We start from the raw sequence: 12,065 nt of genomic DNA on the forward strand, positions 1-12,065 counted from the left end.
TGTGTGTGTGTGTGTGTGTGTGTGTGTGTGTGTGTGTCTGTCAGGTACAGTTTGTGCTGTTGCTGCAGCAACTACGCCAGGAAAGGCTGCCCCTGACAGAAAATCCCTTTTCCCCACCCAGCTTTTCAAAAGACAGCAAAGGTCTTTTGTCACTTGCCCTTTAGGACTTCTGTGGAGACGCTCTCTTCGCACCCTCGTTTTTGCTCTGGATTTTATCGTTCAACCGATTTCCTTTGTCGGCTCCACATCCCAATTTATGATAGGTATCTTGGCTGGCTAATGCCAAGCTGCCGCTATGTTTGTTTATTGGTTTGGCAAAGAGCTTTTCCCGACTGCTTAAGAAAAGAGGAGGGGAAAGGGAGGGGCCTTGCCTGGACGCAGGGCTTGTAACCCAAATACGGAGGCCAGAAGAACGGCAGAAGGTCTGTCAGGAGCAGATGCACGCAGATGCGTCTTTTCCTCATTCCCTCGGTCAGGCGGCGTCTTGTCCTCGCACATTTTCTAAGTATATCGCGTGGTTTGCATTAGTCATTTGGTGTTGCCCACCTACACTTGGCAACGCTTCCCCAAAAGCCGAATGACGGAGGTTTTAATATTTAGCCCTCCGGAACTGCCACAAATAAACCTGCACAGAGTAGCTCTGCTGGTAGGCATGTTCTCGACGTTTCTGCACTTCCAGTTCACTTGCATCCTAGGCAAAGGGACTTAGAGGGAGTGAAAGGAGATTTCTTCCCTCTTTCCCCCACCTTCCTTGCAAACAAGCAGCAGCAGCAGCGATGCTAGAAGGCTTGTGCTTTCTGGGCATGGTAATTGAAGGGGAAGGGTTCAGCTCAGTGGCAGAACACCTGTTTCGCATGCAGAAGGTGAGGGGTTCAATCCCCAGCTTCTCCAGATAGGGGAAGATGAGTCCCAGGTCTTAAATCCTGCAGCACCTCTGCCAGTCGGTTTTGACAATACAGTGGTGCCCCGCAAGACGAATGCCTCGCAAGACGGAAAACTCGCTAGACGAAAGAGTTTTCCGTTTTGGAGGTGCTTCGCAAAACGAATTTCCTATGGGCTTGCTTCGCAAGACGACAATGTCTTGCGAGTTCCTGCTGGTTTTTTCCCTTCCCCCCTTTTTCTAAGCCGCTAAGCCGCTTATCAGCTGATCTGATCAGCAGATAAGCCGCTAAAAGCCGCTAATAGCGCTAATCCGCTAATCCGTCAATGGGCTTGCTTCGCAAGACGAAAAAACCGCTAGACGAAGAGAATCACAGAATGGATTCTTTTCGTCTTGCGAGGCACCACTGTACTAAGGATTCAGAGCTGATGAAGCGGCTAGGCTGAAGCCGAAAGGTCGCTCAGTTGCGGATATGCCTGGAAGCGAAAGGAAAGTCCAATGCTGTAAATAAAAATATTGCATAGGAACCTGGAATGTAAGACCCATGAACCTGGGTAAGTTGGATGTGGTCAAAAATGAGATGGCAAGAATAAATATTGACATCCTGGGCATCAGTGAACTAAAATGGACGGGAATGGGCAAATTCAGTTCGGATGACCATCATATCTACTACTGTGGGCAAGAATCCCGTAAAAGAAATGGAGTGGCCCTCATAGTCAACAAAAGCTGTACTGGGATGCAATCTCAAAAATGATAGAATGATCTCGATACGAATCCAAGGCAGACCTTTTAACATCACAGTAATCCAAGTTTATGCACCAACTACTGGTGCTGAAGAAACTGAAAATGACCAATTCTATGAAGACCTACAACACCTTATAGAAGTGACACCAAAGAAGGACGTTCTTCTCATTATAGGGGACTGAAGACAGGAGGGCCTGGCATGCTCTGGTCCATGGGGTCATGAAGAGTTGGACACGACTAAATGACTAAACAACAACAAAGGATGCGGGTGGTGCTGCGGTCTAAACCACTGAGCCTCTTGGGCTTGCCAATCGGGAGGTCGGCGGTTCAAATCCCTGCGACGGGGTGAGCTCCCGTTGCTCTGTCCCAGCTTCAGTCAAAAGCGACTATGGGATTGCAGCGCTCACCTTGCTTTTCAGGCTGAGGGAGCCAGCGTTTGTCCACAGACAGCTTTCCGGGCCATGTGGCCAGCAGGACTAAACCGCTTCTGGTGCAACGGGATACTGTGAAGGAAGCCAGAACGCACACAAACACCGTTTACCTTCCTGCCACAATGGTACCTATTTATCTACTTGCACTGGCCTGCTTTTGAAAGGCTAGGTTGGCAGGAGCTGGGACAGAGCAATAGGAGCTCACCCCATTGCGGGGATTTGAACCGCCGACCTTCCTATCGGCAAGCCCACGATGCTCAGTGGTTTAGACCACATTGCCACTCACATCCCCTTCATAAAGTTGACATCTAGTTCAACCCCCTGCAATGCAGGAATATTTTGCCCAAGGCGGGGTTCGTACCCAGGACCCAGAGATTAAGAATCTCATGCTCTACCCAGGCAGCTACTGTGCTGACACCCTAGTGAAGTTTCCACCAACTGGTGGAGAAAGAGTCATTGAAATATTATTACAGTGGTACCTCAGGTTAAGTACTTAATTCGTTCTGGAGGTCCGTACTTAACCTGAAACTGTTCTTAACCTGAAGCACCACTTTAGCTAATGGGGTCTCCCGCTGTCACCGCGCTGCCGTAGCACGTTTTCTGTTCTCATCCTGAAGCAAAGTTCTTAACCTGAAGCACTATTTCTGGGTTAGCGGAGTCTGTAACCTGAAGCATATGTAACCTGAAGCGTATGTAACCCGAGGTACCACTGTATTATTAATAATAACAACAAGAACTACAGCAATAATAATATTTATACCCGGCATCTGGGTAGCTTCCAACACATATAAAAGCATAATAAAACATCAAACGTTGAAAACATCTTCAGATGTCTTCTAAAAGTTGTGTTGTTCTTTATCTCCTTGACATTCGGTGGGTCTAGTCCTCCCAGTTTAGAGGCCCAAACCAGCCTCCTCTTGCGCCTTCTTTTGGAAACAGAGACAAAGGTTAAGGAAAGCAGACCCCCTGTCTGCTACTTGGTTCCCAAAACGAAAGGTCAAGGAAGATGTTTCCTCATACTCTCAGCAATTCTATATAATTCCTGTTGCGAAGCAAGAAGAGAAATGAGAAGTAAAGCAAAAGAGGTTTTTTGTGTGGTCAGCCTGACGACTCTACCAAGCCCAGTTGTTATCTGCAGTGGGAACGTTTGTGAGGACGTCTGCAAAGGGGCCCACACTCCAAAAGTCACACCCCACAGGCCCTTGAACCATTAGAGCAGGGCAGGGGGAACCTCTGGGTCTCTCTGGATCCTACCTTCTGCCTGGCCAATGGGCAAGGTTGATGGGAGCCGGATTTCAACTACATTGGAACCTTGGTTCTCAAACTGAATCCGTTCTGGAAGTCTGTTCCAAAACCAAAGCGTTCCGAAACCAAGGCGCGCTTTCCCATAGAAAGTACAGTGGTACCTCGGGTTACATACGCTTCAGGTTACAGACTCCACTAACCCAGAAATATTACCTCAGGTTAAGAACTTTGCTTCAGGGTGAGAACAGAAATTGTGCTCCGGCGGCACGGTGGAGCTTCAGGTTAAGAACAGTTTCAGGTTAAGAACGGACCTCCGGAACAAATTAAGTACTTAACCTGAGGTACCACTGTAATGCAAAATGGATTCATCCATTCCAGACTTTTAAAAACAACTCCTAAAACAGCAATTTAACATGAATTTTACTATCTAACGAGACCGCTGATCCATAAAATGAAAGCGGTAAACAACGTACTGCAGTCACCCAATCAATCAATCAGTAGCTGAACTGGGTTCCACACAAAACAAAGAGCCGCAAAAATGAAAACGAAAAATAAATAGGAAAAACAGACAGACCTCGGCGTAACACTCAAAACGGAAGTGTGGCACTCAAATCGTCAGCGTAACACTCCAAACAGAGCACGTTTGGCTTCTGAAAAAAGTTTGCAAACTGGGTTCCAAGGTGTTTGAGAACCAAGGTATCACCATATTCCAAGAGAGCCACAGGTTCTCTCCACCTCTCCGTTAGAGAACATTGAAGGGGGCGACTGTAGCATGGCAAGAACCGTAAAGCAAAAGCGATAACCTGTTGGGAAACTGTGTACGTGCAGGTACTCACACAGAGTCAATTAAGGTTTGGCAGACAGCCAGAAGGCAATCTGAAGGAGTTAGTCTGCCTGGTGATAACAGAGACATGGAGACAGCTCCCTGATTGGTCAAGCTCTTTCATGGGAGTGATAATTAATGGCCTACTAACTGAAATGTGTTAGTTCAGTGTTCAGAGGTTCAGAGTTCTGTGTGTCAGTGTAGGAGTTGTGTCAGAGAGAGCTAGCAAAAGATCCGTGTTCTGTTTCTGTAAATAGTCCACTGTGTATAATAAACTACAAGTTCCTGGTTCCTGCTTCGTCTATCCTGTCTGCAGCCAAGTCGCCAATTGCTTCCGTGGATTCTGCGTTTACTCTGCTAGGTCTGGCTAAGGTCCTGCAACTAGTCGGAAAGTTGCGAAACACCAATAGGTTTTCCCAATATAACCTGCCTTGGAAAACGATATAGGAGGAATTCAGAGAGCTGGTGCCCTCCTTGCGGCGGTGATTTTCTGTAGGGCCGCAGCAAAGGATGAACGGGTTAGATCCCTCTCCCCACACACTGCGGCCCCAATCGGGAGACCAATGAGGCAGCTCTTTGAATTCTTAAAAATAAGCATGTTAATTGCTTTCGCACAATTAAAAGAACCTGTTAGATGAGCCTCGGCAAGGTGTGGAACAGATTTCAGATTGCGCCAAGGACAGCTAGGATAACAAAACAATAGGAGCTTCTATGAGATTCTAAAATTTAGCAGTGCACTCCAGTCCGTTTCCAGCACAGAACCCTCCACCTATGGGATAATAGCAATTTTTCTTCTCAGGCTGGGAGTAGAACAACCTTGCAGGAACTTGCAGTGCAGGAAGTGCAGGAATGGCACATTTTCCTGGTGAAATAAACTACAGAGTCTCAAGATGTGGTCTAAATGTAGGTGCTGCAGCCACCAGGCAGAAGTCCAACACGTGCAGGGAATGCCATGGATTGCCACTTTGAGTCCCGTGATGAAGGAAAGGCAGGATGTGAAAGTAGTAATGATTTTTACATAATGAATGAAAAATTAATAATGGCTTTCAATAGCAGATTGGGATGTGTGGTATAATTGATTAAACTAAAAATATTTATACAGTGGTGCCCCGCAAGACGAATGCCTCGCAAGACGGAAAACCCGCTAGACGAAAGGGTTTTCTGTTTTGGAGGTGCTTCGCAAAACAAATCTCCTATGGGCTTGCTTCGCAAGACGACAATGTCTTGTGAGTTCCTGTTTTTTTTTCCCTTCCCCCCTTTTTCTAAGCCGCTAAGCCGCTTATCAGATGATCCGATCAGCAGATAAGCCGCTAAAAGACGCTAATAGCGCTAATCCGCTAATCCGTCAATGGGTTTGCTTCGCAAGACGAAAAAACTGCTAGACGAAGAGAATCACAGAACGGATTATTTTCGTCTTGTGAGGCACCACTGTATAAGGTTATAGCAAAAGGCTAGCCAGACAGAAGGTTTATGTTTGAATTCTGAAGTGTAGGATGTTATACTTTACTGGGAGCAATTTAAGAAAATATTGATATATTTTATTTACATGATGTTTATTTTGCAATGGATCTGTTTTTATGATGTGTCCGACATTGTAAAGATTTATTGAATGTTATTTATATATCTTTGTCAATGCATTCTGCTTCTAAGTGCAATCAATAGATGTAAAGCCCCTTTAAAATGTGTGGTTTTTTTTTGGGGGGGGGGGCTATTGGGTTGTTGTTTAATAATAATAATAAATTTTATTTATACCCCGCCCTCCCCAGCCAGAGCCAGGCTCAGGGCGGCTAACACTAGTAAAATTACAGTAAAATCATAATAGGAAAAGAACCAATTTAAAATACAGGTTAAACTACAATTTGAAATGCAGCCTCATTTTAAAAGTAGCCCATAGATCAAAACCATAAGGGGAGGGAAACATAAGTGTCAGACTGAGTCCAAACCAAAGGCGAGGCAGAACAGCTCTGTCTTGCAGGCCCTGCGGAAAGATGTCAAGTCCCGCAGGGCCCTGGTCTCTTGTGACAGAGCGTTCCACCAAGTTGGGGCCAGTACTGAAAAAGCCCTGGCCCTAGTTGAGACCAATCTAACCACCTTGCGACCTGGGACCTCCAAAAGTGTTGTCATTTGTGGACCTTAAGGTCCTCCGCGGCGCATACCAGGAGAGGGGGTCCAGAAGGTACATGTTTTGTGGTTTTATATCTTTGATTTTATTCTGCGAACTGCCCTGAGACCCCCGGGTATAGGGCGGTATAGAAATTCAATAAGTAAATAAATAACACACATGCCTCAACTGCAGAAATCTAGCAGGCAAAACCTCCGCTGGCATGGAGATGGCCCCGAGGTTTCACCCACAGAATTCCAGCCTATTGGGCTGCTGTTAGAGGAAGGGATGCTTTGCCAGAGACAAGGTTGGCGCTCCTTCTGCCTCAGTCCGAGGTTGCTGCTCACGTTATTTCCTCCTCACTTAGGTTACAGGAGTCGTGCTGCAGGAATATCGTTGAACCGCCAGGCTCCAGGTACTATGACAACCATGGCCAGGTGAGCATTGAGATAACAGCAACACCTGCTTCTTCCTAATGGCGTGACTCCTATTTATAGAGCCAGCCCCTTGCCTCTCCAAACTCCGCCAGCTGCAGATTGTGTGATTACCCAGCAACAATTAAGGCCTGCATCCTGACCTGCTCTTCACCCTCGCAGCAACCCACCTGCTATGTAAGCTCATCAACCGAGAACCAGCCCTAGCCTCAGGCAATAACACTACCCGTGGCTGCGACAGGCGGCCCAAAGACCCATGTGCTGCCTACTAAAGCAGGCAGTTTCTTGCTGTCATACAGGTGCCCAGGAAGATGTCTTATATCACATCAGGCCCTAGCTCAGTAGTTGTCTGCAATGACTGATAGTAGCTCTCCAGGGGTTCAGGCACAAGACTTTTGAGGCTAGGGACGCGGGCGGCACTGTGGTCTAAACCACTGAGCCTCTTGGGCTTGCCAATCAGAAGGTTGGCGGTTCGAATCTCCACGACGGGGTGAGCTCCTGCTGCTCTGTCCCAGCTCCTGCCAACCTAGCAATTCGAAAGCAGGCCAGTGCAAGTAGATAAATAGGTACCACTCCAGGGGGAAGGTAAACAGCGTTTCCATGCGCTCTGGCTTCCGTCATGGTGCTCTGCTGCACCGGAAGTGGTTTAGTCCTGCTGGCCACATGACCCAGAAAGCTTTTCTGTGGACAAACACCAGCTCCCTCGGCTTGAAGCAAGAAGAGTGCCACAACAAAGTCGCCTTTGAGTGGACTTAACCGTCCAGGAGTCCTTTATCTTTTTTTATTATTTTACCTGTAAAGGGACCCCTGACCATTAGGTCCAGTTGTGGCCGACTCTGGGGTTGTGGCGCTCATCTTGCTTTATTGGCCAAGGGAGCCAGTGTACAGCTTCCGGGTCATGTGGCCAGCATGAGTAAGCCGCTTCTGGCGAACCAGAGCAGCGCATGGAAACGCCGTTTACCTTCCCGCCGTAGCAGTACCTATTTATCTACTTGCACTTTGACGTGCTTTCGAACTGCTAGGCTGGCAGGAGCAGGGACCGAGCAACGGGAGCTCACCCTGTTGCGGGGATTCGAACCGCCGACCTTCTGATCGGCAAGTCCTAGGCTCTGTGGTTTAACCCACAGTGCCACCCGCACCCCTTTTTACCTGTAGACACAAGGAATTGAACTTCGGCCTTTTTGCATGCAAAGCATGCTCTATACTCATGTACGACAGCCCTTCCCTCTTGTTTTAAATGCTAAATGGAAAGTACCCATTCATTTGCATGCTAAATGGAAGACAACCCATTCATTTGCATGGGAGGGAACGTTGGGGCAAATGTGTTGCTTTTGCTCACACGGCACTGTGATGGGAGAAACTTTGTTCAGGGATCTGAAGCCACCATCTCAGGGCTTTTTGCAGACTCATTTCTGTATTCAGGACCCGGGGTGGATCTACTATGTAAATCAGTTGATTCAAGCATTGTACTGATAATGCCCAAGGTTGCAGGTTCGAACCCCATATGGGACAGCTGCATATTTCTGCATTATTATTCTTTGGCAATCACTTGTAGTCAAGTATGATTGTCTTACATCAGGGGTCAGCAAACGTTTTCAGCAGGGGGGCAGTCAACTGTCCCTCAACCCTTGTGGGGGGCTGAACTATATTTTGGGGGGAAAATGGAACAAATTCCTATGTGCCACAAATAACCCAGAGATGCATTTAAAATAAAAGCACACATTCTACTTATGTAAAAACACACTGATTCCCGGACCGTCCGTTGGCTGGATTGGGCCAGATCCGACCCCTGGGCCTTAGTTTGCCTACCCATGTCTTACATAAACATGGTTTTAAAAGTGAGTCGGTAAGTGACTGGAGGCCAATTCTGGATCCACACGTCCTTCCACAGTGGGGACATAGGTTTCCAGGCGGGAGTTGATCACACTGAAGGTTTGCCAAGCGTGACTTCCTCTTGCCACGTTTCCCCCTTTCATCCTGAGTTCAAGCGTCTTCAAAACCCATGACACCTTTGGTAAAGGCTGTTCTCCAACTGGAGCGCTCGCAGGCCAGTGTTTCCCAGTTATCAGTGTTTATACTACATTTTGCTGTTGTTGTTTAGTCGTTTAGTCGTGTCCGACTCTTCGTGACCCCGTGCACACCAGGCACTCCTGTCTTCCACTGCCTCCTGCAGTTTGGTCAAACTCATGCTGGTAGCTTTGAGAACACTGTCCAACCATCCTGTCCTCTGTCGTCCCCTTCTCCTTACACCCTCCATCTTTCCCAACATCAGGGTCTTTTCCAGGGAGTCTTCTCTTCTCATGAGGTGGCCAAAGTATTGGGGCCTCAGCTTCAGGATCTGTCCTTCCAGTGAGCACTCAGGGCTGATTTCCTTCAGAATGGAGAGGTTTGATCTTCTTGCAGTCCATGGACTCTCAAGAGTCTCCTCCAGCACCATAATTTTTTTAGTACATTTTTTTAGTATAAACTAAACTATGGGACAGCTGCATATTTCTACATTCTTCTTCTTTGGCGATCACTCTTAACCATGTAAGATTGTCTTCCATAAACATGCTTTTAACGGTGAGTCCGTAAGTGACTGTGGAGGCCAATTCTGGATCCACACGTCCTTCCACAGTGGGGACATTGGTTTCCGGAGTTGGACGAGATAATCCTCAAGGTCCCTTCCAACTGTATGATTCTATAATGAAGCTTAAGCTTCCATAAAAAGGTAAAGGGACTATTAAGTCCAGTCGTGGCCGACTCTGGGGTTGCGGCACTCATCTCGCTTTATTGGCCAAGGGAGCTGGTACACAGCTTCCGGGTCATGTGGCCAGCATGACTAAGCCGCTTCTGGTGAACCAGAGCAGCGCACGGAAACGCCGTTTACCTTCCCACTGGAGCGGTACCTATTTATCTACTTGCACTTTGATGTGCTTTCGAACTGCTAGGTTGGCAGGAGTAGGGACCGAGCAACGGGAGCTCACTCCGTCACGGGGATTCGAACCGCCGACCTTCTGATTGGCAAGTCCTAGGCTCTCTGTGGTTTAACCCACGGTGCCACCCGTGTCCCTCGTGTATGTAAGCTTCCATACATAGCTGTCAATTTTTCCCTTTTCTTGCGAGGACTCCTATTCAGAATAAGGGAATTTCCCTTAAACAAAGGGAAAAGTTGACACCTATGGCTTCCATACCCTCCAACATTTCTCCAATCAAAAAAGGATGTCCAGTGCTATTTTTCTAGAAAAGGAGGTGCCAGAACGCACCATGAACCTCCCTTGTTCTCTTATAATGGCAATGGTGGCAGAACTGAGTCCCAGTGAGTTCTGGCTGAAAAAAAAGCCCTGGGGATGTCCTATTCCATACCTTCCAACATTTCTCTGATGAAAACAAGGACTTCCTAAAGAAAAGTGGGGCATTATGGGATCAAATCAGAAACCAGGACAGCTCCAGGACTGTCCCTGGAAAAAAGGGACATTTGAAGGCTCTGAGCTTTTGGGCCTCTAATCCCGGAAGGGCCCCAGAAACAACTTTAGCTCACTTTGCTTAAAATTGAGGGTGTCTAGTAGACCCAATTTGAGTCACACGACTCAAGAAGAAGAAGAAGAAGAGTTTGGATTTTATATCCCGCCTTTCACTCCCCTTCAGGAGTCTCAAAGCGGCTAACAATCTCCTTTCCCTTCCTCCCCCACAACAAACACTCTGTGAGGTGAGTGGGGCTGAGAGACTTCAGAGAAGTGTGACTGGCCCAAGGTCACCCAGCAGCTGCGTGTGGAGGAGCAGGGAAGCGAACCCGGTTCCCCAGATTACGAGACTACCGCTCTTAACCACTACACCACACTGATGAATTCTTTGTTGTACAGTGGTACCTCGGGCTACATACGCTTCAGGTTACAGACTCCGCTAACCCAGAAATAGTACCTCGGGTTCAGAACTTTGCTTCAGGATGAGAACAGGAATCGTGCTCTGGCGGCAGCAGGTGGCCCCATTAGCTAAAGTGGTGCTTCAGGTTAAGAACAGTTTCAGGTTAAGAACGGACCTCCAGAATGAATTAAGTTCTTAACCCGAGGTACCACTGTATATATTTCAACAATCCCAAAGTCTGAGAGCCAGTAGCATAGATGTTGTGAAGTTGCAGCGATCTTTTGGGAAACAACTCCGTGGAAGAAGATAACAGTGGTAACCCAGGCCTTGTTTGTTGCAGGTTGCAAAGGGGACTCCCAAGGCAGTTGAAGCTTCAGGAGCGCCCCCCCCCCCAATGTAGGGCTGTTGCTGTCCTGGAGTACATTCTAGCTAAGTGCAATGAGATGTGTCCCCTGAAAAGGGTGAAATAGCAGGAGGATTTGTCAGGACTGATTTGAAATAATAATAATAATTATAATAATAATTTATTATTTATACCCCGCCCATCTGGCTGGGCTTCCCCAGCCACTCTGGGCGGCTTCCAAAAGAATATTAAAATACTATGATACATCAAACATTAAAAGCTTCCCTAAACAGGGCTGCCTTCAGATGTCTTCTAAAAGTCTGGTAGTTGTTGTTCTCTTTGACATCTGGTGGGAGGGCGTTCCACAGGGAGGGCGCCACTACCGAGAAGGCCCTCTGCCTGGTTCCCTGTAACTTGGCTTCTCGCAGTGAGGGAACCGTCAGAAGGCCCTCGGCGCTGGACCTCAGTGTCCGGGCAGAACGATGGAGGTGGAGACGCTCCTTCAGGTATACTGGACCGAGGCTGTTTAGGGCTTTAAAGGTCAGCACCAACACTTTGAATTGTGCTCGGAAACGTACTGGGAGCCAATGTAAAACTCCTAGTAGCACTCAAAGCTGGCTCACGTACCCCAGATATTAATGCCATGGTTAAATGTTCTTTGACTTGAAGCAGGTTTCTTTCCAATGTAGCTAATTCTCCATACAGCTGTGACCAATGACCAAGTAATCAGGGAATACCCATACAGCTGAATTTTGCAATTCAATGCTATTTAGAAATAGCCCTGATTTTTTTATGCAGCATCCCAGAAGGGTTTTAGGATCCACAGCATTGGTGTAGAGTCCACTGGCGGTGACTGCTCTTCAATTCCCCACCCCGGGTTGGAAAGGGCTCTTTAAATTTCCCACAATGCCCCAGAGCAATGCTACGTCAGAGGCATTGTGGGAAATTAAAACTGTGGCTTCCAAGCAGTGCTGCTTTCACTGGGCTTCTGTTGCTGCCATTTAGCAACAGGGCTCATCCACAAAGGAGGAGGATTGGCTGTCCATAGGCAGAGAGAGGACATTGCGTGCATCCAATTTCTAAAGGACAGTCCTTGGTTCAAAGGACTGGCTGGTACAAGTTTCTGATTTAAAGATGAAGATGGCAGAGGAATGCAGAGCAGAATCCTTGATGTTCCCCATCAACACCCCACACCCTGGGTTGCAGTCTTCCCTAATATGG

The 12,065-nt window shown here is 47.5% G+C and overlaps 1 long non-coding RNA gene across 2 annotated transcripts in view; it reads left to right on the forward strand.

Moving 5' to 3' along the window:
• LOC309526688 overlaps positions 1-12,065 on the forward strand; it is a 76,424-nt gene that overhangs the window by 26,882 nt on the left and 37,477 nt on the right. The window contains exon 3 of one of the 2 annotated variants that reach the window (XR_014216839.1): positions 6,592-6,661. This is a non-coding gene — a long non-coding RNA (uncharacterized lncRNA). Of the gene's footprint in view, positions 1-6,591; positions 7,113-12,065 lie in introns of those variants that run through there. The other variant, XR_014216840.1, reaches the window with a different exon arrangement.

The sequence above is a fragment of the Podarcis vaucheri genome (genome assembly GCF_965113315.1).
Source record: "Podarcis vaucheri genome assembly, chromosome: 2".
In the NCBI taxonomy this organism is placed as follows: domain Eukaryota; kingdom Metazoa; phylum Chordata; class Lepidosauria; order Squamata; family Lacertidae; genus Podarcis; species Podarcis vaucheri.